The sequence below is a fragment of the Phasianus colchicus genome, chromosome 9 (genome assembly GCF_987193195.1).
Source record: "Phasianus colchicus chromosome 9, bPhaCol1.hap1.1, whole genome shotgun sequence".
Taxonomy (NCBI): domain Eukaryota; kingdom Metazoa; phylum Chordata; class Aves; order Galliformes; family Phasianidae; genus Phasianus; species Phasianus colchicus.
Window position 1 is genome coordinate 29,664,562 of NC_143444.1, and position 27,837 is coordinate 29,692,398.

The 27,837-nt window shown below is 42.0% G+C and overlaps 1 long non-coding RNA gene across 2 annotated transcripts in view; it reads left to right on the forward strand.

Annotated features, from left to right (window-relative positions):
- The window catches only part of LOC116235365 (uncharacterized), a 137,966-nt gene that overhangs the window by 92,665 nt on the left and 17,464 nt on the right, over positions 1 to 27,837 (forward strand). The window lies entirely within an intron of this gene.

A 27,837-nucleotide genomic window follows, 5' to 3' on the forward strand; every position in this document is an offset into this window, starting at 1 on the left:
TACAGTCCCAAGCTCAACAGATCACCAGACCTGCACCTTTACAGAGAGATGATGACACTTGCCGTGGGAAATGTCCATGTTGTAGAAAGGGGCTGTTTCCAATACTTCCACGTAATAGATTTATTTAGAGTTACTTGGAAGATGTTTTAAGGACCTTTAGATCATATGGTCTTATCTCTTGTATGCTGCAGGCTGCAGACACTCATCTTTTTATTCCTGAACAAAATAGAGTTGTGTATGTTCAGTTGAAGACTACATTCTGTGGAGACACATCCAGCTTCATTGAGAAAAGATCAAAGGAAAAAAGGATATTTTTCTCAACACCACAAGACTTTGTTTCAGTGATCTGCAGCCATCACAGCTGAATGTTTTGTGCCTTGTTTCTAATTCTAGCAGTCTTATGGACATGCCTTTGTCTCTGCTAGACAGTTGCAGCTTACAGAAGTTGAACAGTAAAAGTCATACTAATGAATAACCACTCGTGACTATTTATGTGATATCTGCATCCAGTTAGGCAGTGTTCCAAGTGACACAGGTGTCGATATCAAATTGAGAATGGCTCAATCTCTCTTGGCAATAATGAAAAAGCTGCTGGTCTTCTTGCTTCATCAACATCTACTGTCACCTCTGGAACACCGTAAGTTTCCTCTGCTTTTATACAAACAAACAAACAGAAAGGACACCAACCTTTCCTAGTCCCACCTTGTATGGCACCTATAGCAGAACTATTGATGCATACCTTGTAGCACAACTTCTAAATTTAACAGGGAATTAAGTTCTCTATGGGCTCACCATCACCACCTTTTTCAAAGTCATGCTGCCAGAGAGGAGGGAAAATCATCACATTTGTATCACTTGGTTCCAAGGACCTTTCATCTCGCTCTCCTTGTGGGGGTTTAACTTTTCACAAGGCTGACACATAGCCCAGCTTGCAGCAATTATTTCCTGAGTTTGTTTGGAGCATGGCTTAAAACATCTCCAGAGGAGCTCCTTTCCCACACAGCACCCCGTAAACAACAGTTTGTTGTGCTTCCCAGTGCCTGTCAACAGGGACATCAGCCCTGATGCCATTTTTCCTTCTGTCCCTTCCCTTCCCCCTACAAGGTAGCAGCTTTGTCCAAAGAAGGTGCAGGGAGCACAGACACATGCCATGGTACTATCTGCAGTTTGCTGTTGTGTGTGTGTGTGGTTTTTTGGAATTGACTCAACATATGTGAAGGCGAGTTTAACCAGAAAAGGAAATATAAGCAAAGTGGTTGCATCCTTTTGCAATCAACTATTTTCAAGGCTGGCCGTCATCTGCTTAATGAGAAGACTTTTTCCAGTTACCAGTGAATAGTTTTATTTTATGTAATTGCAACCATTTCAGTACGGCAATTAAGATAGAATGTTACCTTTGGGATGGGATCAATTAAAGGTTTGAAAATTGAATTTGGGATCATGATTAGTCTCTTTTACATTGCTTTAGTATTCCAAAATATATAATTGTATGATTCAACCCTTTTTCATACATACAGTAAATATAACCTTTTAGGGTTTCTTTTTAAGCAGAAACAGATTTTTAGAGGCCTACTGGTAACTAAAACCATAGCATAATGGGGAAAAAGGGTTTCCCTATTTAATTAGAGGAGATTTTAAACTTACAGTACATGAAAATGTTGAATTTAGGGTAATAAGTTGTCGGATTTCTTCGGAATTGAAATCATTATGCCCTGGCCATATTCCAAGACATCCTTTCCTTTCTTTCTTTTTTTTTTTAAGTTACAATTCAAAGCAATGTGGAACACGCTAAAATGTTGTAGTTGCTCATGTAATGTCACCAAAGCTGACTTCTGAATATAGACAAAGGACTTCATGTACTGAAGTGCTCCATCGGTGGAAAATTGATAGCAGCATGAGATATGCTATTACAGCCTTTTTGTTCTACCTCCAAATTTGTGCTGACTAAAGTGCTTTTGTGCCTGCCCAGGAAAAAAATCTGTCTAGAGGAGGCTGGAAGCTTAAAACAAATGCAGCATGGAGGGCATAGATTCTTAAGCAGGACCGCGTGAATTTAGCTGGAGCTCACTAAATAACAACCAAAGTGCTTTATTTTTGTCAATTACAATTTCCTGAAAGAACATGAATCACAGGGAAAATGATCAAGCAGCAAAGAATAAAATCTCTCCAAGACCAGAAAAGTAAAATGAAACAGAAGAATTAAGTAGCACTTCCTAACTCTTGTCAGTCCAGCTTGGAGTTATTGCCAGGTCTGTACACACCACAATCTATTCAAGCATTTCTGAGAGATAGGAACCAGAGATGCAGTTTGAATGCAAATTAAGCACATACTTTCTTTCAAGGCAGCTTGAAAAAGTCAGCGTGACCATGGATATACGCCCCCTTCTTCCACCCTCCTTCCTCATATAAATACATCAGCCAAACAGCACCATTGCCACTGCCCCCACACCCAAACTGGAGAGGAAAGGCCAAAATAAACATTGCGGGTCATGAGCAATTCACCTAACCTTGGGTTACTAATGCTGGTGGAGTGTCTCAGGAACAGGAGTGTGCAGCAAATGGCTTGTGTCAGTATGTGCATTCAGGTGATTTTGTAGATCACTGGACAGTGTGATTGCCCTTTGAGAACCATGATGGCCATAGGACTGCCCTATACTCTAAACAGTGTATTTTTGGAATTTGAGCAGTGGAAGTGAGACCCTTTTCCATTCCCATCTCAAGCAAGCAGAGGATGGCAGCCCCTGAGAGCTGGCCCTTCCTTGCAAGACCCCATGGGGGACCGTGACAGTTCTGCCTTTGATGCTCTGCTCTACATAGTATTTCCTTCTCTTCTGCCCATTCCCCTGCTTTTGTCACATTCTTCATTCTCCATTCATTTTCCCATTAGCCCACGGCATTATGCACTCTGTGTTTCTGTGTGGTACTCAGACCCAGCACTGCTGTAACAAGAAAATCTCTTTTCTCTTAAACACAAGGCTGGCTTCTCACTCTGACCTGGTGGGGCTTTGCTTTGAATTTTCATGTGAATCACAAGGTGCAAGGTCATGTAGTTACAGACAAGGTCATTTCCACTTACTGCAGCGACAGTGGGAATGAGTAACCTCCTAACCACCCGCAACACTTGGTCATATTTATCTATATTTTTATTGGAGCATTCATTCCACTCCACCCTGATAAATTGAGCTGACATCCTGAGGGGTAACTAAATGGCAGTTACAAAACAAATGGACCAATAGTCTATTTAGTCTAGTCAGTGTGATCAGAATATATCCTTCAAAATAAAATACTACTGGATGGGGTATGGGAGTCCTCCAGATGGCCAAGTGGATAGCTTTCTAAGGTCAGCATGAATATTTAATCAGCGTTTTTTACAGTGCAAGCATTAAAGACACAAAGTTGGAGCTGCTCATGGTATCCATGGAACCCGAATCGCTTGCAAGGATACCCCTTTACTAGAGAAAGACAAAACAGCCAGGCTGATGTGATTATTGAAGTATATCTCAAATGTATGTATTTATCTCTGTACTTCAAATGTGAGGTGTTTTCTGCTGTGGGATTTCTTCATGTTGGTTTGTGCTAGCTGGCAATACAGCACCAGCCATTTGCTACTTTTGGAACTGCTGCTGGAGGGACATTAATGGTAGCATGCTGTTAAAATTTCAGCACTTACGCTGTTTTCATGAATGGCAATCCCTTCTAGAATGGCTGCATTAGACTGTGCAGTATCTTTTGCAAATTCCCCAAGACAAACACAATAAGAAGTGAGTTACTGCTATTACTAATCTAATAACTGCACACCCATCCTAAAATTATGCAGCCACAGTTTACAGTCTCTGAGATGAGGCCTTCCAGGGGTTCACAGACTATCCCTGACAGGTCCATGAAAGGCAACTACTAAAGCAGAACTATCCTCTCTAGGCTTAAATTCCATCTGCATGGATCTGTACCTCCAATGGAAAATCTTGTGCAGCAGTCAGAGTTAAAGATTGAAATCTGTCCTTCAGCTGTACGCAAGAATTGAATTCAAACTGGGTTACTGCATCAATATATAGCCTCATTCTAAAGACCTGTCAGTGCAGTTCCTTTTTTTTTTTTTTTAAATTGACCTGTATTTGATTATGAGGTTGTGTCAGGAGGTCAGCTCTGGTACCCAAAGGCTTTGAGATGCTATGAGTCTATGTCAAAATTTTGCACCATTACCTACATGGTAATCAACATGGCTCTGGTCGCTGTATATCATCTTGTTGGTAAGATAATTCTTTTGTAGCCAAATGATTCGAATGCTATGATTTCAACATTGCTAGTAAGTAGGTAACTAGAATGAGATGTGAGCCCAGGTTTTCTCAGCATATGTTAGAACTATTTGCAAAAACAATTGTGTTTATTATTTAACATAATCTACAAGTTGTTTCCTTGATCTTTTGAATATTGCTTTTCTAAACAGATCTCTAGTGATTTCTTCTTTAATTTCCTTCAGTCTTACTGAGAATAAAACCCTCAAACAATGCATTTTTTTCAGTAAACATAGTGTTTTCTGTATTGTGAGATTCATTCCAAATCATAGTGTCCAGAGTCACTGCAAGATAACAAAAAAAGCATTTTCTTTCCTGCCTACTTGTTTGCTTTCCTACCTTCTCTGTCCTCATAACCGTAGCAAAGTCATGACAAATATGGGAATTTGAATGGGTATATTTTTTTCAACAATCTCAGAAAGCAACTTCAAGAAGAGGCAAGCCTCTAGAAGGCTCTACATCCTATCTTTTCTGTCACCTGAAAGCTTACTGGGTCATTGGTCAACTTTCATGAGAATTGAGCTTCATTCAGAGTTTAATTCCTATGGCCCGGCTGCTCAGCTTACAGTCCTGGCCACCAGTGTGAGGTGTGCTGCGTGCACATACCTGAATGAACAGCTGTGCACATATCTGTGTGCTCAAAAATAGCCCAGGCACTTGGCAGTGCCCCTCTGGTATGCAGTTATTGCCTTGTTTTGGGAAGATAAAGTTGAGGAGGAAAAGAATAGCCCCACTTTAACTCCGGACCATACCAGCAGTAAATCCAAGCCTGCTCCTTTGCCAACAGGGCCAGATGCCTCCAGGATCTGCCAGTGAGCTCTGTCTCTCCCCATGACCCCGCTGCCCATGCACATCTCCTCTGGCTGGGGCCATACTCTCCTCAGCCTGCAGATATCCCAAAGCACAGATATTCCTTCTTCCTGTGCCAGCCCTGGGTGCTACTCTGTAACGAGGGCCAACTCTTCTGTTTCAGACACTGATGAGCTACATCTGGGTTAGATTTAAATCTCCCTTGTAGCCAAAATCTTTCCCATCTCAGTTATTTGAAATAACTGTTTCCGTCCCAAATTCCTGCCCATCTTCCCTTTCTGTCCATGACAGAAAATAAGAATAGAAATAGCAGTAAAATGCATTTTTTACAACTTGTTACAGAGGGCAGTTGCATGTTTTAGTCAGCAAATATGTCTATTTGTGGGCATTACTCCAGACAAACGAAACTAGAATGAGGAAGAGTTCAGTCCATCTACCAGGTGATCAGTTGAGGTGTAGCTAAGCCAGATCACCCTCTTGTGTCCCCCCTTACAGTAAAACCAAGCCCTCAAAGGAGGATAAAGTACATTCAGGAGGTATGTATTTCTCTATGTGGGATAGCACAGTGTATTTCTATGACCACGATCTTCACTGAGGTGCCTTGCTTCAGCATCTCACCACAGGTAGGCTGACTGAGACCTAGTCAAAATGCTCAGGAGCTGGCTGGGCTGAACCTCCTAAAACATGGGCACAGTGATTCCTAAACAAGTTGCTTGGGCTTTGTTTGTTCGCATAAGTTTGTATAAGCACTCAGAGATCAATGTAGAAGTGAAACAAAACCGTGTTAAGTTTCCAAAGCAGTGGCATGTCCAGCCTAGTTTCGTGGCTGCTAGAAGCATTGGAGCCAGAAGTGTAGTGGCAAGTTTTCTGTTCCATGCAGGAAGAATAGGGAGGTGATGAAATGAGTATTCAGCTGAGGCTCTGGAAAACTGGAGCCAGATGATGGTGCATCGGATTAGGCAGGCACTTGCTGAAGAGCAAGAGCATGTACTGATGGATACTAGCAGCAGAACCACTTGCTTTCATATCTCAGGGATAGCAAGTGGAAGTCATTATAAGCCAGAGTCTATAAAAATAACATGCAAAAAATGTTTTGGAGTGGCTACTTTTAACAAGCTGGAGGGAGCAGTTGCCTTCCTGCAAACCAGGCACCTCCTGACCTACTTCTTAATAGCAGCTGAAATCAAAGGCCCTTTATGCTGCTGAAAGCCTTAAACTGAGAAGCTGTTCCAGCAAGCAAGAAGTCCTCAGGCACTTCTCCTTGTCCCTTATATGTTCTTTCTAGCCTGTGGCTACTCATGGAAAGAAATGCCTTTCTACTTAAACATAGTTTGACTAATTAATCTATTCCATCTGTTCCTTCCTCCCAAAATGTAACCATGACACAGAAGTTTCCGAAACAGATTTGGTTCTCATATTGATAAACAGGTCACAGAAAAATGGGAGAGTGGGGAAGGGGGTGAAGGGAAATGTTGGGAATTTAGCTTTTATTTCATCCTGATTAGCTTCTGACTCCTTCTTGCAGGAGGCTGATTTATACAGTATGCTGCATACATCAGGGCAGTCAGCAAACACATCTGAGATCATTTGTGTAACTAGATGGGAAAGGTTACTCACTGCTTGCAGAAAGGCCTCAGAAAGTGCAATGTGTAAAAAGTTTTGTACCAATTTCAGTGGAATTAAGTCATTTATTTGAATATTTAATGTAACCTGCGAATTTCCTTTCAAAGCAATTACCAAAATCTGCTTGTCTCTCGCTAGTAAATGGTTTGATAAACTCCTTAAAACACTGAGAAAGAGATGAATGGGTTAATTTTTAAAAGTTCAAAGTGCACCTGAACTGCATTGCTGAGGCTCACCAGCTCACAGCTGCTGCAGGGCTGAATGCAGCACTGTGTTGCCATGCGCAGGTTTGCTTCTCACAAGTTAGCTCTGCTATTGTAGATCAAATGCCCTTTATCTGAACTGACAGCAGGTAACTGATCAAATATTACTGAGTTTGCCTTTAAAATTTAACCTGCGAGAGTTATACACTGCATCCTGTCGGATTTTATGTTTCATGACATAGTACGCCAGAACCAGGCGAAACAGCACAGCATAATGCAACGTGACAGCTAAATTCAAAGGAAAAGACAGTTCTCCTGCAACAATTAAGCACTCTTGATACTCCGAGCTCAAATCCAGTGCTTTGTGCTTGCTGCATCCAGCCAGGTGTCCTCCTAACAGGAACGTCACCTGCAGAACCACTGATCTTTTAAACATGCACAGCTAGACCAGCACCTGCAGGTTTCCTGAACTTTGTTGGGTTTCTACTGTAAGACAACTTCACTGCACTTTTTTTTTTTCTTTTTCTAATATTCTGCTTAGTATCTCCTTTTGTGTGATGGAGTTTTAACCATTTCTTGCTCCAGTGCAAAAGTATAATATTACTGATGATTTCCAAACTTGAAAGGAACGTACGAAAAAAATATTATCTCTAGTGATGTAGCTGTGCTCGCTCCAGACTGTATGTAACTTGGATAACCTTGACAACTAACACAATAAACAGTGCCATGATTTTAAGTGAGGATGAGCTAGCACGTTAAAATCTCTCTGCCAAATCTAATGCAAGCGCCAAGCCTTCCAGGTGTTTCATTGTGTTATCACACAGAACTAACATAATTTTTTCTTTCAGTTCCGAAAAGGTGGTCCAAAATGTTTAAACTACAGTAGTTGCAACATGTCAAAGAGGGAATTTATTATCTCAGCCCCAATAGGTCTTAATAAGCCTTACACAACTGTTTAGGCATTTATTCTATTAACGGCTGTTCATTCCAGTGGCTTCACCTGAATATTCATGATCTTACTATTCCCAGTGCTTCAGTGTAGCAGCTGTTTGAAATCCACAGCAAATGTTCAAGAGAGTTCCACAAATATAAACACCCTCACAGCTGAATGTTTGGGGCCTGTGCATCGCAGAGGAGAGACATGAAACATTTATGTGGAGTGATTTTTGGAGGACGGCATTTACAAAGCTTAAATAGTCCTTGCACATTTGGGAGCACTTCACTGTGATTGGGACATTACCATGGAGGACAAAGAGTTTGGAAGAGCCTCCAGCCCACAAAGATATTTCCTCGCCTCTGTGAGATAATTCAGCATAACAGAGGATTCCTGCAAATTTCCAGACTCAGAATCAAACCCAGGCAACTGTATTCAAAGGTGGGGGTTTTTCTTGCCTCATTGGCATTGTTCTGAATGAGGACAGAAACAGCACGCGTAGAAAAGGAGGTACCAAAGAGGCAAAAGGAAGCAATGTGCTCAGTTAAGAAGTTAATCTAAACACAGAATGAAACACATCAGTATACAATAAATCTTTAAAATCTTGCCGTCATCTTCACTCTTGTATGAACTGAGTGTCTAAGTCAGGACTCTACTTATGGAAACCATTTGTCTCATATTAAGTAGAAAACATGTTCTGATGGAGTCTAAGCAGATAAGACACTTTAATTAGCAAGCACATGGAGGACATAAAGAATTCAAGCTCCTCTCAGAGGAGTGGGGATGGGAAGCAGAGCTCTCTACCTGGCGCCCCATCTGTTCTGCCTCTGTCCGTGTGGCTGGCATTTAGGAGTTGTCACCAGCTCAGAATTATTGGTGGTCTTTGCAAAATTAATGGCTGGATTTCACCCACTTCTCAGAAGACAGGTGCTCTCCTGCAGGAAAACGCTTTGAGGGCACGAGAGGATGATTTGCTCAGAGAAGATGGAGCAGAGGTGCAGGCAGAGGCATCAGCACTTACAGCTGCTCTAGCAGGAGCAGTTCTGCAGCTGAGGGCAGTGTCCCAGGACCTGCAAGGCTGAGATCCTCACCCAACTCCACAGATGTCTGCAGCCATGAGGATGGTTTTTGCTGTAAGAACCAGCAAATGGGGGCAGGAAAGGGAAAGAGGGCACAATGCATGTCCTAACATGTGAAAACATTCCCTTTTCAATTCGTGTCACAGGTCCACATTTTTTTTTCTGGAGATTTCCCAGCTTCTCAAAACTGACAGACAGATTTCCAATTGAATAGGAAGAGTAGGAAAAAAAAAAAAAAAAGAAAAAAAGAAATGGCACATGGCAACAAAAATTGTTTCCCATCATCTGAACTGTTCAGACTGGAGATTTTAGAGTGACTCAGTCCAGCCATTTTTCACTGGAAATCTTTTAATATATTGGCAGATCTGACATAACAGCAGCAGTAAATTACAGTTAATTACACAGATAAAATATAGTCAATTTACAGTAAATGTTAGCACAGACATTGGAAGTACATTTATGTATATATATATGTACACAAACGTACCAGTAACAGGATTAGCACCAGTTAAGAACTTCCATGAACTACTGAGCAAGACCATATCTTGCTTTTGTGTAGTTCAGAGAGAAGGAATTTCCTTTCAGAGCCTAAGTGACTATGCTGATTTCAGAAAAAGAGTAGAGTTCTAGTGTTTAAAGAAAACCTTACAACAGCCACGGGATTTTCAGTAATATACTGGGGACAGCATTGTTCATATACAGACCTGATCTCTGTGAACAGTAATGGTTCCAGGCTAATAATGAAATAATCCATTTTTACTAGATGAAAGAAGAGGGATCAGAAAAGTAACTCGATCTGTGGGTAATAATGGTGCCAAAAGCTTATAATGGAAAATATCTGAAGAATCCGAGACTCTCTTTGAGAGATATGAATGATTTCTTTTTTCTTGCGAAAAGTGTATGAAGAACTTGAGAAGAAGTGCCTGACTGAATTTTATGAGAAAAAGCTCTGTTTGGGGGAGAAAGCGGCCGTGTCAGGTTGCAGCCCAAGCACAGCTCACCCAATGGAGTGGGAGGCACAGCTGAAAGATGCACCGATGCCCGCACTCGCTGCACTCGCACATCGGCTTTTTTCTTTCTTCTTCTCCTCCAATTTTTTGTTCTCCAAAAAGCAAAGTTTATAAATTAGCAGGAAAAAGTCCCCGTGTCCAATTTGCCATCTGTTAACACATTTCATAATTCATACCATAATGATCTTTCAGCAAAAAGAAAAGATGCGGTGAAATCACTCAAATCAGCTAAAGAATTGCTGCTTATTTCAGCAGTGTCAGGGATTTGCTATTCCTGCCCAGCTAATTTCATTGCACAGTTGAACTATATTTCATGCAGGACCATCACCGGTGTGCAGCATTCATTTTACCTCGTTGTGAGAATAATCCTTGCTCAAATAAGCAGTCCTATAAACACTGTGTGAGCTTCTGAGAAGGGTTTGCTTTAGTGAAAGTTTTTATGTTGCTTTTCTCCAGCTTTTTTCTTTGATTTCTATGTTGTCAGGTTGATGAATTAAAACAAAAAGAAGAGGGAGAAAAATATTTTTATGTTCAAACTCTCAAAATACAGCCACATAAAGGAACGTACAAACGGGACTCACCCAGCTCTGTGTTACCTAAGCATGCCTCATGTAGTGCAAGCTAAGCTCATGCAACAAAATGTGTGGCTCAGGAAGACTCCAGGAGGCAGCAGCATTTGTTTCTGAAACACAGCCGTGATTAGAGACAGAACTAATGCTTCTATTTAATAATTTTCTTTAAGCTTTTACGAAGGTCATTGGCCCAAATATTCCCATTCTGCATCTGGGGGAGTGGAGGCAGCAGTGCTGTGCATACTGAGTTGATAGCACAGTGGTCTTCTGGCAGCACTGTGCTGTCTCCCTGTATGAGGCAGAAATAGGAATGAGCAAGAAAAATCAGAGAACTGTGGTTAGCATTGGCATAAGGAACCTTGTGGTCCTTCCTCCTGATAAAAATGCCTTTATTTTCTGCCGTTTCATCTTTTGCATTGCATGCTCTGGCATATCATCTAATTCCTGCTTGTCCTCATGGGCATGCATGTACCGGTCCCTAGGAAGTAAATAATAACACTGGGAGCACCTCTGTGACACATTAATTTAAAGTGTATCATGAAATTTAGCCCTTCTCTCTCTCTCTCTCTCTGTCATACACACGTAAAGCCTCCCTGCACTGTAAGTGTGTGCGAGTGGATGTGTAATGCAGATAAATCATTGGATTTCAGTGACTGCTGGGCTGAGATTGAAATAAGAAATAGCTTGTTGATTACTGAGGCGATTAAAAGGATCATCTTATTGATTCCCACCCAGCCAGGCACAGACCTCAATAATGAACATCGACTGGTTTAATAAGGGAAAAGGCAAGATTTACTGGATGCATGTGCTTTTCATTAGGGAGAGCTGAAAGGAAATAAAAAATGCTGACCTACCCAGTCATGGGCCATTGTGCCTCTTACTCTTATGAGCGCAGCCAGTACAGGAAAGTGGGTAATAGAAAGCAGTATGTGACTGCACAGGGGCAATGCCTAATAAAATTACTGAAACTAAAGTAACAGAAATGAAATTATTTTTGTCCATCTTTTTTTTTTTTTTTTTCCTACTGATTTCCATTCCCTTTGCTTAGAGTACACGAATTTGGATCTGGTCCATTAACAGTGATAGCTGACTATGCATTAAAAAGTCAGAGGTTAGGTCTCTCTTCCTCCTTAGAGCCATTGGGAAATACGAGCTACCTAGAGGTAACCCATCTATCTAGGTTGATTCTAGGAGGAAATGATTATCTTAAGGATATGCTTGAGGTTGAAAAAGCATCAGTTGGACATTTGTGTTACACAGTAGTCTGGACGCTGGTCTGATTTGTTACTGTACCAATCAATGGCTCTGTGAATGTCTCCTTCAGAAAGACTTTCAACTCTAAATAAGTCCATACGGCAGATACAACTGCAGATACTGGCACACATGATGGGCGAGCTTTTCTTCTTAACAATCATCAGCAGCAACAGGTTTTACCAGAATGCATATAACAGGATTTTCACATGTCCAGGTCATACCTCAGATAATTTACACCTCTGGCAGAGGATTCAAACATAACTCCTTAGACAGCATCCATCTCCTCTACACCAATCTCCCAATTTCTGGGAGAAAGGAAGCAGATTGCTGAGTGTTAGAGACCTTGTGGGCTGCTAAGGGAGACAAGGCTTTCAAACAAACATCCCTTCCTATCACCCTCTGATTCACATAGCCCACAGTGCTGCTGAATCACAGAGATTTCTACAAATAATCAAATACCTTGCCTATCATATATATGAAACAAGATGTTCTTACTTGCAGCCCCAAAGAGAGTATTCCATTCTAAAACAGCACAACGTGTGTTTTCTTTGCCTGCTTACACAGTGAATGATGAGGAAATGATGAAATTTAATATTGTGCTCACTCTTTTTCTGTATGAAGAGTATAGGTTTTCTGAAGCTTTTAAAACCAGAGGAGCCAAAGTCTTCCTGGATTATAAAGGCAGTTCCAACCAACCTTAATGGGGTTATTCCAGATCTGTCACGGTGTGGCACTTTAAGGAAAAGAGGACAGATCTACTCAGTAAATTAATGATTCTTTAACTTGAGGAACTGGTATAACATTCATAGATATATCCATCTGTACCCTCTGTGAGGGGCTCCCAATCACTAAATCCTTTGGACATCACAGGAATTTGGTGGATGTGTTCTTGCTAATGGTTTTGTTGATGATTATTTGCCACTATGTTAGCATAAAGTCCCTTCAATTCCATGTCCCCTGCTACATTAGCTTTCTCTGCTCAGTCTTTTTGTCTTATGCACCTGGTGAGCTCTGCTGTTGCCTCCAAGGGACGCAGGCTCTAAAGAACAAAGACAATTCAGTCCTGCTGCAGTACAGCTCTTCAGCAGCACCTCCAAGTGTGTCCTCCCTCCTGGTTCTGCTGTGTCCCCACTTCTGCCCAGGACATGCTGACAGATGGCCTGGATGAATGGTTACAACACAGGCTTATCCTGTGACACAACAATTGTTTTGGTAGCTTTCAAACATTGCCTGCACACGCAGCCTCTGAGGTGCTAACAAAAAACAATACAAAGTGCTACGAAGCCCTTTGTTGGCACCTTTCTTTCTGCTTACGAGTGCCCTATTTAAATGTAACTCATGGTTCAGTCAGAAATGAAATGCAGCTGAAGGGCTCCAGAAGCACTGAGAAAGGATTTCAGCCCAGAAGAAGTGGCCAGGCTGCCAGGCACACCAGCCATCTGTCTGGTACCAGTGGCCAAACCGACCACAGCTCTGCCAAAAGGGGCACGGATGTCTCGCCTCCAGTCCTACCACCTTCATCCCTTTCCTGGAAACAAAAGACAGCATTTCTAGTCATGCATAATCTAGTGATTTAGGAAATGTTGGACATCATACTGTAAACCAAAAAAATCACACATTGTCCATGGAGGCTTCTTCCCAGAGCTGATTTCCCTCCTCTGCCTGTTTCCACCCAAATGGCACCAGAAGTCTGAGCTTCCCTTTCCGAAGCTGGCATTGCCAACTTCCAGTTGAGGTCAGAGTTAGGTTTGTTCCTCTTGCCAGAGGAATTTGGGCATGTGTTACATTTCTTCGATGCTGAAAATGCAAAGGAGTTTCTTGTGGAGGCTGTTTCTCAGTGTGATTGCTTGCTATAATGTGTGGGCACAAAAGGGTGTCCAAAAGCTCTCCTCAGCCAAATATTTCCCTGCATTTTAAGATTTGCATGAGTGGGTTTTGTACTTAAGCAGCCTTTAATGTATTCAAAAAAAGGTTTGTTTGGTAGGTTACATAATAGTGTTGAATCTGACCCAGACTTGTTGTCACGGCACTGCTGTCAGATAGATAGTGAGCTGTCACACTGAAATATTCACTAGTAATCTAGGTTATTGGGCCCTTCCTTCAGAAGTGCACCCAGCAGAAAAGCACCAGTGGTAGGAGCTGGAATTACATGGTTCTGAGATGGGGCTGAATGCTCTTCTCAAATCACTCCCTGATACAGGGAAAACTTTCAGATGAACTATACCCTATTCCAGGATCAGCTTCCAGCTGATTTATTTTTTCACCATTCTTCTCAGGTGAGAGCATGATTAGAGGCCTTAACTTCATAGATACATAGGTTAAAAAACCTCTAGGCGTTCACCAGAAATATGCCCAAATATGAAATTAAAGGATTCAAGGACTTAGGCTGGCTGCTGTCAGCCTTCACAGCACGTAAAAGCACAACAGTATCAGGCACCATCATTACAGTTGATCTCTAATTAAAATCTTAAATAGAGACCAGATAAAGTGCTGACCTTTTCAATTGAGAAAAGACTAATTGTTCTTTCTTGCTAAAGATGCAGTAGGTATCTTTAAAGATGTAATCTTGCTCATTTCTGAACCATTTTTAGAAAGGTTCTGCTACAGAGTCATTGATAGAAGCAATTAGCTATAAAAAACATTGTGTGTCATATAATGACATTTGTTTACTTTTGAAGCCATTTTATTGCAGAGCTTTTAGCTATTCAAGCTTGAATTTTTATTTTACACTGTCTTCCTTTTTAAGTAAATTTGGGTATCAGAAACAAAAAAGGCTAAGGCTGTCCTGGAAAATACTTCTAAATTAATGAATTGAATGACTTTGAATGGATGAATCTTGCCACTTTGCCATGGCAAGTCCATAGTACAGTGATCCTAGCGTGCTGTGAATGCTTGATGCAATACTTACCACGTAATATATCTGCTATCAGTACTCTCATTACAGGGAAGAGAGAAATGAGATTGGAAAGTGAGAGCAGAACTGGTCAGATCAAAGTAAAAGGGAAAACAGTGAGAAGTTAAAAAAAAAAAAAAAGACTGTGGAAAACCCATACTACTGGGACATTGAATTCTTCCCAGCTTAAAGAGACATGGGTAGAAAAACAGTTTCATTTCTGCCCTACCAAAAGATTAAGGTCCTTTGATCAGAGAAGACAGAGGTTGGAAAAAGAAGTCAGTTTGTTAGAAGACAAGGCATCTGTAGAAGATACCAATCTGATGAAAAAAACTGGCTGGACTGATCACCCATTTCAGTTCCGCAGGGCACAGGCTGTGGTCGGTGCTCCTGAGTCATTCCGGCTGCATTTAATGTTCTTTGCACCGACTTCAAGGCAAATAAGCTCCTAGCTCGTGCAGGGAGACACAGGGCTCTCTCCCATTACACACACCACTAATACTGGCCATTGTGAACAACTGAGCCAAAACTCTTTATCTGAAGCTTTCAGATGACTGCAGGGAGGCTTAGACAATTCCACCAAAGGCAGAGAAAGGTCCCAAGCCTCCCACCAGCACTATATTGAAAGGACTCCAGGAGGTCTATGCCGATAGCCATCACTTCTGTTTCACATTTGCACGTATACATCTGTCTGAGCTTTGATTCAATTTGGTGTTACTCCTTTTTATTACAGATGGGGAATCTGACTCCACCTATAACAATGTGCTTGGTTGTGCTTTGTGTTGGTTTTGCTCGCACGCAACTGAGTTCATAGGAATTAAACGTGCTCTCTGGTATCTTCCTCCTCACAGAAGGGATAATAGATGGGATAATAGAAGCTTTTCCTGAGCCTTTCAGCTGCTTCTCTGCCATATTTTCCAGGTTGTCCAATGCTCATTTCACTGACTCGGGTGTATGGACTCACTTAGGGAGTGGGGATAGGTGATGCACCAGCACCACAACAGCTCTCTCCTCTGAGGTGTCCCCAGTTCAACCCACTCCATTCATATTTCTCAGCACCTCGCTCCCACAAAATCTGCTTTAAATTATTCCAGGCAGGATAGGCTGACACTGGCCCTCACTTAGTGGATTCAAATTTACTTTCTTTCCTTAAAAATACTGTAGGGCAGAACTGATAATAAATGTCTGAGACCACTTGCACCAGATAATTGACTGGGAACCGAGCAGTCTCTCCTAGGACTCACCTCCCCAGGCAGCAGCATGCTGTCACAAAATGAAAGATTTGCTGCACTCAGGTCCCAGTGCTGCATGCAGGGCCATGGTGTGGGACATGCCGTGCCTGCTGAGGATGATGCCTCCTGCCCCAGGGTAGGAATGTGCAGAGCCAGAGCTTCAGCACAGAGGGCCATGTGCAAGATGAGCAGGCTGGGGTCCTGCCACCAGTGCCGTACAGGGACCACAAGTCTGCAGACAAGAGCATGCTCATTGTTTTCGTATTACCAAAGAGAACAAAAAGGAGGAAAAAAAAGAGAGAGACAGGCTATAAATCCCCCAAACTGGGGAAGATAAATTAGTGTGAGAAGTCACGAGGAGCCTGACAGGAAAGAGTTACTTTGTGCCATTCTGCAATGAGGAAAAACAGCCTTAGGTTTTTCTATTGTCTGCAGGTTTTTCTCCGTGAGAACAGAAGGTTGGGCACAAGGTGAACTGTCAGGAGGAAAAATCGAGGGAATCATAGAGAAGATGGGCCTTGTACATAATTGATCTGACAGAGTGCTGCCCACTCCATCATTGTGGCTGAAATATGCTTGGCCTCCTGCGCAATAATGCATGTGAGTTTAGCAGCACAAGACTTGGTCTATTAGGGAGTTTGTTTAATCAGGAATGCTCCTGTCCCTGCCAGCACTGAATGCCCCCTGGAAATCACAAAATCCACACTCTGTCTAGAGGAAAAAATCCCACCACACTAAACACTTCCAACAGTAGACAAAACCAGAAAGGGACTTTGGGTGAAATCAGGGCTATTAAAAGTAAGAGCAATGTTTGCATTGCCTCCAACAAGGCCAGCATTATGCTGTGTTCCCTGCAGGATTCCTGTCCTGTTTCTCCCCATCACATTCCTTTTTCCTTTTGTAATCCTACCAGTGGGAGATGTCACCTTCTCATCGAACTGTCTCACAACCAGCCTGTGGGAGCCTTCCGTAAGGGGCAGAACAGATATCTGAGGATTTGGGATCTCAAACCTGGAGCATTAATACAATTGCTATATAATAGCTTTGTTACTGGCAGATAAAGAGGCTTAGCTTAAAAGAGCAAAGTACACCAAGATACAAGTTCTGATAAAAGCTGCCATTTCCAGACACAACCAGCAATTGTGTTTGAAAGCCTCCGGGTGGTCTGAGTCTGCAAACCTGTTTGGGAGACCTTCATCGTGCCTTGCCTTGAATGAGGCTTCGACAAGTGGGCGAATAGAGCACAATGCCACCTGTGTGGTGCCGAGAGCTCCCAGAGCCCAGCGGCTCGGTGGGGCCGAGTTCAGGCTGCACAGAGACACAGACCTCGCTGCTGCTCTCAGCATGGATTGCTGTGGAGGGACCTCACTGCTGTTCCTGCCCCATAACCTCTGCCACCTTCTGCTCGGTGCTGGATGCTATTATTTACAGCCCATCTGAATAAATCAAGCCACCCACACACTGATATTGCACTAGGGTCACCACGAGCAATTTTCTAAAACCATGCTGACATCATTGGAAAATTTGTTTAAATCCTTACTATTTCCAGCTAAAAAAAAATCCATCATAATTATGGAAATGACCGTGGAATTATCTTTCAATAAATTACCGCTACCGACGTTTAAACTGATTGCGATTTATTTTACCCCTCAGATCTTGCCTCTGGCTAATGTTGTTGAGAGCTGTGATCTCGAAACTCATTGATATTGGATAAAAACATTTGACACAAAAGGGGTTAATGATTTCCATGCAGGGTAAAGCTACGAGGAATTAGTGCTCCAGAGTGTAGAACATTCACTTTTACAGTAGGTGGTGTTCTTGTTACACTTTCATACATGCCAGGCTAATTAACTGTCTTAAAGACCACATCATTAAATTATTTTCCCTGCTTAAAACACTGCAATGTTTAATGTACCCCAGCAATTCAATTACGTTTAAAACAATATCCTAAGGACAAACTGCTGCAGGGTGGCTTTTAAAGGAAGTTTCACGCTTTACCTCAAACGCAGGTAAAGCAGAGAGCAAAAAGAGAATTTGAATTCCAAAACAGCTATTTGAACAAAAGGAAATCTTCCACAAAAACTTGTAAATTAAGATAGTTAATGTAGTCTGGATAATAGATTTTTCCTTTACTATTTTTAGTAGAAGTTCATTCCAAAACTCTGAAGAGTTTTACTTTTCCTTCAGTACTTGTTAAAATCTGCCCGTTCCATCTTATGATATATTTTTTGTTGTTGCTTTATCTTCCTTCCTCGTTGCAGATTCTCTTAAGAAAAAAAGCACAAAGAGATTTCATTAATTATAACATCTTGGAAGATGGCATTCGGTCCTGTAGGTGTATTTTAACTAGAGTGTAAATATGCAATGATCTTACACATTTAATCAAAACAACTCATATTAATTTATTAGAGGAAAAGTGGGCCGCATTCTGGCTCCATCACCCTCCACCAGCATCATTTCCAGGCACCAGCAATGCATCTTCCTGCAGCAGAATGAGTGCAAGGCCAGCAGTGAGCCCTGCACGAAGGACACTGCAGTTGCTGGAGCCTTGCTCCTTGTCAGCAGGAGCTGCAGAGATGTCCTCTGTGTGCTGGGGACACCCACTGCTCAGCTGCCAAGGGTGGGAGCAACTTCAGCAACAGAAGCTTGTGTCATCGGCATAGTCTGCTGGATGTAGAGAAATACAGGGGTGAAAGAGACTAGAAGAGTAATTCTGTCTGTGCAGGAGTCCAAACAGCTATTGGCAGCTTCTCCTCTGCCATGTCTGAATAGTGCTGAAGCAATACTGATCCCTATTATCAGGGAACCAAGCTTCTCACACTTCAAAGTCTCACTGATGTTTGGAGTGGGATGTTGATGTTCTACAGCAAATTCTTTTACTCTTAGCACATTAATCAAATTATTGTTGAAATCCTTACAAGACACCCTTCAGGTCAGAATACAGTTTACTGTTACAGGTGGGATGGGACCTATTAAAATGCAAATCATTAGCCCTGTAATTTGGGTGGAGCTCGTCTCCAGTTCCTTTCATTTCAGTGGCAGTGCCAGTCATTCGAATAGCTTTGATGCCAATCTGTCTGTGGGAGCTGCTGCTTCCTGCCCCAAACCTATCTCATTTTTTAAAGTATTCTGCCAAGCTGTCTGAGAGTAAACGTGATCTCATAGGCACCCTCGCTCAGGTAGCAAAACCACAACACGGATGTGTGGGAACCAAACCCACAGAGAGAAGCCACAACTCAGAATAAAAGCAAGATAACCACGTAATACTGAAAAGACATGGCTTATGGCAGGATAGGCATGTCAGCACATAGAAGAGGATCATTAGTTTAACGTCTTTTAGGGGGAAGAACACAGCAAGATAGTTGTCCTTTTGGCAGAGGCAGGCAGAGTGACTGCTTATGATAGCACTCAAGGGCTTTTCAATTCCTGTCTCTGACCAGTTGACCCATCCTGTAACTATCATATCATACTATATATCGTATCACCTCATATCATATTCTGTCATATTCTTATCCAGTGTAACATGACAGTTCTCCCTTTGAATGAGTAAGAAAAGTTGGCTCAAGTGACCATATGTAGTTCCTACTTGCTGCCTTGTAATCCGTCAGGTAGCAGAAAATGCAGTCAGCCTCTGGCCATACAGCCACATTTTCCTGCCTGGTACCTTCTCATGGGTAGATATGTTGTTACTGTGTCATGGATGATCCTGTGGTGGACCCTTGTGGTAGTAGAAGGTGAGGAGATGCTTGTGCTCATGAAAAATGGCATGTGGAAGCAAGCTGGTGTGCCTAAACAGTGCATCGTCTTCATCTCAAATTGATGATCTTTTCTGGTGGGCTGAATCCAGACTTTAGGAGAGAAACAGACAATTCCCAACATAAGGGAAACAAAAAGGAGCTGCAGTGTCTGTAAGAGGCAGTGACTTTAAGATTTTAGCATGGAAGCATCAAGTTGTTCCTAATGCAACCAATCCAGTGAGAAAGCCTTTTCAGATGATAAATGACCAAAGTTAGAGAGTTCTTAGTGCCAGGGTTTTGGTTTATTTCAGTTAGAAAGGATTCCCTCACTAAGGGAAAGAACTTACGTGCAGGTAATTACTATCAAATAGTGGTTACTCTGCTAATGTCATGGGGACTTGCTTTTATGGCCAGTATTCTCACCAGCTGGGTGAGGGGTGAAGTGTTATCTTTATGCAAGTCAATGAAGAGGCCTGTGATCCAGCTGGGTGCTGGTACCTATGTACTGCACTTCTCTGTACCTCCAAATAAGCTGCCAGAGAAGGAGCCCAATCCTTCCTCTCCAATCCCGCTGCTCTCACTTTGGGATTGTACACCCTCACAGATCCTCACAGTGAATCCAACCAAGGAAACGGCCTGTCAGACAATCAGGCATTAAAAAAATAAAAAAGAAAAAAATGGTTAATTTTCATTGAGATCAGTTTCCTGATCTCTCACTGCGTGGTCAGAGAAACACCTGTGTTGGCACAGGGGGAGGGAGCACGAGTAACCATCTGGAGAGCATGGGGACAGGAAACCCATTTGGGTTGCAGAGCAGACTTCTGCCAGCTTAACTAACCATGGAGTGGTGGTGTTAATCAAGACCTTGAAACAGGCCTCCAGGCAAACATAGCATGGCATCCATGGGATTAACCATGGGGTGAAATGCATTGCTGGCCATATGATGACCGAGAAGTACTTAAAATATAGATGTGCATGGATATTCCAATAGAGCTGTGTTAAAGATGTCATCAGTATCATTATAGGGAGCTGAAGTGGAAATTCCCATTTTGCAGTGGAATTCATTTCAATGGGAATTTCTTTTTTTTTTTTTTTTTTTTTTCAGTGAAATACATAGATCTTAGCTGTGTTAATTCGTGTTCACTTGTTAAAAAGTCAGAACATAAATATAACCAGAGCATCAATAGCTACCTGTATGGTTTCTAAAAGGTATGCAGCAGAATCCCTCTGTACCCTGCTTAAACCTGTGCTAAAGGGTTGTGGTTTGATCTGTGTTCTCCTGAGGAACTCTGCACAGATACACTACAGACACACATTGCCATCGTAACTACACATAAAGCCTGTGTGTATGCATGGTATATAATCTGTTTCATGGTTTTGCATTTTCTTTCTTTCTTTTAAATTATTCTTCATATTTTTAATTGGGTTTAATGTATTTATTTTTCATATATGTCTCAGCTATTTATTTTGCATTTCACTCCAATTTTTTTTGCCGTAGTATGCTTAGGCAAATCTATTTTTATTAACCTTCCATTTCTGGATCTGTTGTACAAATAAATTGCAAATGTCAAATCACTTCCTTTCTCAAGAGTTTCCTTATCCCTAACTAGCTCAGCAAGTCACATGTAACATAAAACATACTGCATTAACTGTAAAGCATATGCATGCAAAACAATTTTTTTTCTAATGTAGTTATATTTGGTGCATTTATTCCCTTGAAGCAGTCCATAAAATATTTCCAGTTGTAAGATATACCCTGACAGTAACATTTTTCATTCAACATTTCTTCCTTTCCTCATTGAAGACTGACCCTTAAAAAGTGAAGAACAGTGTTGCCATCTATAACAAAGCAGTATCTCCACAATCTCAGTTAGGCTTTGGACTTGTCTTCACCCAGGCATTATATATTTGGGCTCTGAGCACGTCTCAGTATTCAGCAATCTGAGGCTTGTATGCAAGCACTGACAATCCACACACCAGGCTCTAGGAAACACTGCTCTGAACTGAACCAGGGTCAGTACCAAAAGAGGGCAGTGGAGGAATGGCACTGATGAGGGGGTATCATGCTGAATGTCCCCCTCTGAAGATCACCATCAGGAGGAACGAAGGACGTGGTGCTCCGCAGCACCAGAAGCTGTGTAACAACAGCTTGCTGTCAATAAGATCAGCCTTGCTTTCAGTTGTACATTTATTTAAAGTCTCTACAAACATGATGGGCTGCTTAGTGCAGAAAATAGGCTTGCTGGGATTAGAAAATGGGCAGTGAATCCAACACGTACAGTGTTTGCACCTAACTAAATGAGTATCTCAGTTTAATTCCTGACTTGAACCTACAACAGAAGGTTACAATAGTTTCACTACGCTAATTTTATTTTAGATACATATGAGGAGGTGCTAGAACACCCCCATTCCTAATTTGCAGTTATAATTATTTCGTAATAAACATAGTTCTGCAAAGAAGTCTTTGAGTGACAGAGCTGAGGACCAAAACTTCTTTGTATGCATTGAAAGTGTGTTGACAGAGACGGTGCGGGATCCTGCACTGACCTCAGCACGCACCTTCACCTCTGCCTCAGCAACACCTGTGCTGCACAGGGCTCACCCCTCTGCATCCGTTTGGTCTTTGGCTTCTCCTGTCACTCCCAGACAGAACCAAAACTGCAGCTTTGAAACAAGCCTAGCCACACTCCCCTGCATCGTGCTATCCAAAGGGATGATTGTGGTCTCAGTCTTCCTACAAGCAGTCAGTGTTTTCTCTGCTATCAAAACGATGCCCATGGGGTGAACGTGCAGTGTGAGCTGCACAGCCCTGTCACTTACAGAGCACAGCAAATCCATGTTCTCCTAACGATCCTGTCGCAGCCAATTCATGCAACACCATCCAGGGGGTCTGGCTGCCGTTCTTCATTGCCTTTATGAGCAGAATGGAGACAGCTGCTACAGAGGGTTTGAGTCTGATTTGCCCCAGTGCTACTCCAGTTTAAATGAGCATCTCATTGTTATCTTGCTTAGAATAAGAAGAATCGTCTTCAGACTGTCTAAATATATCAATAATGTATGTCTGTGTAACTCTGAAGAAGCACAGTTCTGTAGTACTTCAGGGAACAGCACTGCACGGGATTCTGGCTCTTCGGTGAGGCTTCATGTGAGAAACTCCTTACCAGATCTGCACCTGAACCTGCTGAGCACTTTGCAGTTTGTACATGGCCTGAATGTGCCTAAGCACTTGGGTTCATCTTCATAGAGCTGCTGTCATTGACCTTCATTTATCACCTTCTGGAAACCCTAGCCTAGACGAAGGCTGTGTTTGGGTAACAGCACTTGCCACGCACAAGACTTTCTGTTTCTGCTCTGAAGGCAGCCATAAGGGGAAGGACAAGTCTGTCTGTGCCCGTCATTGTGCAGAACATCTGCAGCAAATGTGCTGGTCACAAACACAATAAGCAGGTCTGTGTATTTACATACACTGAGAACATCCAAGGGAACCTGGGCAGAATCTCCTTCCACCTTCTGTACCCTTTGCAACTCTTCTGTGGGCCAATTTAATGCACTCTCACAGAAATGTGAAGCTGTGCTTGAGCAGCGCCAGCAGATTGCGTTACCCTGCCTGGCTGTACAGAAATCACACATTTCTCCCTGCCTGCAGTCCCGTAGGTCACAGCTAAGGTCAGCTGAGAACAAAAATGATACTTTGTGATCCAACATTTAGACACTTATCAACTCATAAATCTTCATCCAACCATAATGACAAAGCACGGAGCAGCACAGTCCCATATGCACAGGGTTGTCTTCAGGAAAAAAAAAATAGCAAAACTATGCATAAGACAAAGGCTGTATTTAGAACACAGCAAAACAGACATGCCTTTTCCAAACTATTTTTATTTTTCTATTTTGCAGTCTTCATTTTCTGCATATCTAGGTGGGAATAGAAGATCGTGTCACCACTTTGAATTATACAGAGCAGTTAGCTAAGGAGTAATGATCGTAAGCAGGATCGCTTAAAGAACAACATTGAAATGTTTTTCATAGTGAAAATAAATGACTCACTCCTTTGTATTTGGCACCTTGAAATGGGACCTCTTTCCTTAATGACATTCCTTCTTTGCAGTGTGCTTATATTCATTTGCTATTGTGATTTGTTCATAGTACCAGTAATACTTGGCACTTATGGTCCATACTGTCTTTTAACTCAAAAACTTTATGAGCACTGGTTGATTAAAGTGGACAGCATCCTCAAGACATTTAATGTTTGTCTCAATTTTTCAGAGCAAAAAACTCAGGTTACGTTTCTTGGGAAAAAACATGATGCACATTACAGGTGAATTCCAGTGTTCAGAAGGGTTTTGTTCCTTCTCTTCTGTCATCTGAGCTGTGCGAGATTTCTGTCACATAAGACCAACATGGTTTGCCAAGACATACCAAAGAAACATTTGGTATTTTGCTCCTGATCTGAGTTTGTACCCTCATTCCCATTCTTATCTGGGTCCATTATCTAAACTTCATGTGAGCATGACATTGAAGCAGCTGAAGTTGTAGCTGCTCTGCAGGACAGTCCTTTCTCATCTGCAACATCTGGATCCCTTCTTGCAAGCTCTTCACCAAACAATTATTGGAGCCACTGAAAATCTTCTGGCCTCACTTGCTTTCACTCAACTTCCTTGTTAGGTGATTCCATTTATTTTTCTCTTCTAGTTACTGCTCTTATGCTGGTGCAAGGTATTAGCAAGGTAAGGGCACTGCTGAACCAAACCCACTCTACGGAAAGCAAATCCTCAGGGAATCTCCTGTTAAGCTTGCAAAATAGCCCTGTCTCTCTGGAAAAGTCTCAAGCAGAAACATTTCCCCAAGACTCTTCCTTCAGTCCCCACTGCAGAGAGCCCTTCACACTTGCTTGCAGAGAGATGTACCCATTTGGGGGTAATTCATTCAACAACTGTCAGATCTTTCTAACTGCTTTATAGCTTGTCTTCCTTGAGCATTCTTTCAGTAATCCCTATACCAAAGCTGAACCAAATGTGTGTTTATGTAAAACAGCCCATGCTATATGCAGCCAGTGCTTTTTGCATGACCTTTAGCGTAAAATGCAATATGTCTGGTCTCAGTTATGTTATTCTGTCAACATGTTCCAGTTTGGGCTAAGCTGGAAGCAGCACTCCGTACATCTGGCTCAGGAAGAGAGGACATCTGTGCAACTAGTCTAATAAACCAGAGCAATTCAATGAAATATTGTTCTAGTGTTAGGGAATGAAAAGAATTTCTGCATTGCAAAACACAACAAATGCTGACTTCTACCAATAAGAGTGACCTCCAGAAATATGGGAGATAAATCAGCATGAGGGAAAGGCAAAGAGATGTTAAATGATGCTCTTATTTCAAATATAAACATCTTCCAAACACATAAATCGTCTCATTTGATTTAAAGTTATTTAGTTCACATGGAGTTAGATAATGTCCTCCTTTTAAAAATATCACTTTGGAAATTTATGGATGTAAAGTGCTAATTATGTATTTTTAAATGTGTTTTATAATTTCATTGTATGAATCCCTTTAGGACATAATGCTATCTATAAATCCTTTCCCTTCTTCTGCCTGGGATTTTGTGAAGAACACAATGGCTAATGCAGTCTAAATTAGACAAAGGCATTTGGTGAGGTCAGAATACTATTGCCAGGAGGTTCCCATTTTATTTTCTTTGGCCATTTTTAAAAGGGCAGCACCTTACACTTACTTTAACAACAGATTACGGCTCTGAAGTAATTCATTCTGCAATTGCTTTTAGCTGCTTTAGAATCTTCATCAGCCTTATTTATCCTTTTTTTCTGAGTACTCTGACTGAATAGTGAAAAAGTCCAAAGTGAAATAAGCACTTGCCAGCCTTTCCTAAATATTAGCTCCAGTTCTAGAAGATACTGGGAGTCACTGACAACTGAGAAAATCCCATTTTGCTCTTACACAGTGAGTTTTGTATGTGGCCTGACAGGATGGAATGAGCACAGATTTCTCATGCTGTCTTTCATATTCATCCCCATTTGATACAATGATCTTTCTGCTGGATTTTTTGTACAAATCTCACCATGCCTCTCCTCTTCCATCCCTTCTGCTCATACACACCTTGCTGTTGTCTGCCTAATGACAGGACTCTGAGAGGATAATACTGCTCTTTTAGTCCAGAAGTTAATCCAAGAGCTCATCAGGCTGTTTTCCAGCTCTCATACAGTCGGCCATCAGCAAACTTCCCTGCTCCAAAGCCACTTCCTTTGGTCTCCACCCTAAGGCCCACACAAAACCAAGTTCATCCTATTTGTTACCTTTCATCAAACTTCCTTCCATCTGTCCCACTCCCATTGATAAACCTTTAACAGAGTGAGTGAAAAAAATGCCCGTCTTGGTGCGAATGAGCTCCAGAAAGCAAAGGCACAAAACATCTCCACTTATCAGATAGCCTCTGCAGTGGCTGCTTGCAGTGTGTGCTGAAAAGACAATATCTCTTGAGAGAATTCCAGAAAACCAAATACAGTCGGTGGCAAGATAACTGTAAATACAGCAGGTCGGTGATATTTGCAGAATCTCTTTTCTTAAAAGAGACTAAAAGTCTCTTAAAAGTTTCCTTCAGGCAATTTGATTCTCGCCCAACTTCTCTGAAGGAAAAAAATCCCTGTCCATATATCTTCATGCATTCTTGACTGTCCCAGGATATACTCCTGATCCAGTGAAGCGCATCAGTCAGGGACAAGGCAACATCAGTGCTGAATCTCTGACAACGTGTGTTATGTTAGTATACAGGAATGTGGGAAGGGAAGGGCAGGCTTACATCATACAGCCTTAGTATATAATTGATGACTATTCATATAGAAGCAATAATGACCCAGCAGATGAGGCACAAATCAAGAGACGTGGAGTCCTTACTCTGAGCTCCTCCACATATCAAACGTGGGATCCAGGGAGATCGTTTTGTCTTTCTGTACATCTCTTTCCCAAAATGTTCTTTGTTCTGTGCTGTCCGTGAGGATGGGGACCTTGTGTATGTTCCCTAGCACAGCAGTGCAGACTGGTGGCTTGGTCATGGAGAGCCAAAGCGTGCATTTGTGTGTCTTCACTGCAGACCCATCAGTCTCATAAGGAGACAAATAACTTGCCTTTTTTCCTGAAAGGAAGGAACATATATTTTTCAGCTATCGAAATACAAAATCATCCAACTGAAAACAACAATAACAACAACAACAACAACAACAATAATAATAATAATAAGGTAGTTTTCCTCACTAAAAAGTGCTGGGTTTAAGTTTATATTTTTTATTGTTCTTATTAATAACTTCCAGATGAATCTTTGAACTTTAAAACTTCATTTCAGAGTGAATTATATTGGCTGCCCAAGAAGTCCTCAAAAAAGCTCTAATGGAAGCAAAGACAAGGCCAAACTCCTTCTAATTTTCCTAAATTCCAGGGAAATGTATATCTGAGCCTACATTTCCCACTCCAGAACCACTTCCTCTCCTGGCTCCAGAGAGCAGCCCGAGCTTAAACATAGCTGAACTTTGGCAGCATCTACAGGCAAAGAGCTGCTTTGTTTCCTGCAATAACTGTCACTGCACGTTTCAAAAGCAACCAGAAAACTACAGCCCGTGCCGAGTATTACATTCAAAACGATTTACTCTGGATGGATCTGACTGCACTGAGCAGAGGTTAGCAACATGTTATGGAAACAAAGGTGGGGGCCACACAACTTCAGGCTTTACTGTAGTGCCAACAAATCTCTCGTTTAAGCAGAGCTCTCCAACAGCAAGAGTCGAGACATGGCAAGCTAAGGCAGCGTGGTGCTGGAAGTGTGCTTTCAACTGCAAGAACTGCAGAAACGTCAGTCTGCTGAAAGGTCAGCTTAAAAATCTTAAAAACCTGCAGAAAGTCTAAACCTATTGCTTTTGCAGAGCAGGAGCAGATGGGTCTCCTGGCCTTCAGGATAACTGCTGCATGTTGCTCCTGCAGCACTGCACCCCACAAGTGTTCCTGCCACAGCAGGTTTCCCAGAGAAACCTTCCTTAAAACCTTCAAAACAGTCGCGCTTTAGCATCATCTACTGGGAGAGACGGGCAACTGACTGTGGCAGTCTGTGCCTGCTGCTGCCGCTCCAGCTCCAGCACTGCAAGCCTTTTCTCTTCAGAAGCTGCATTTTAAGGATAAAGCAAATACTTCCATGCTGG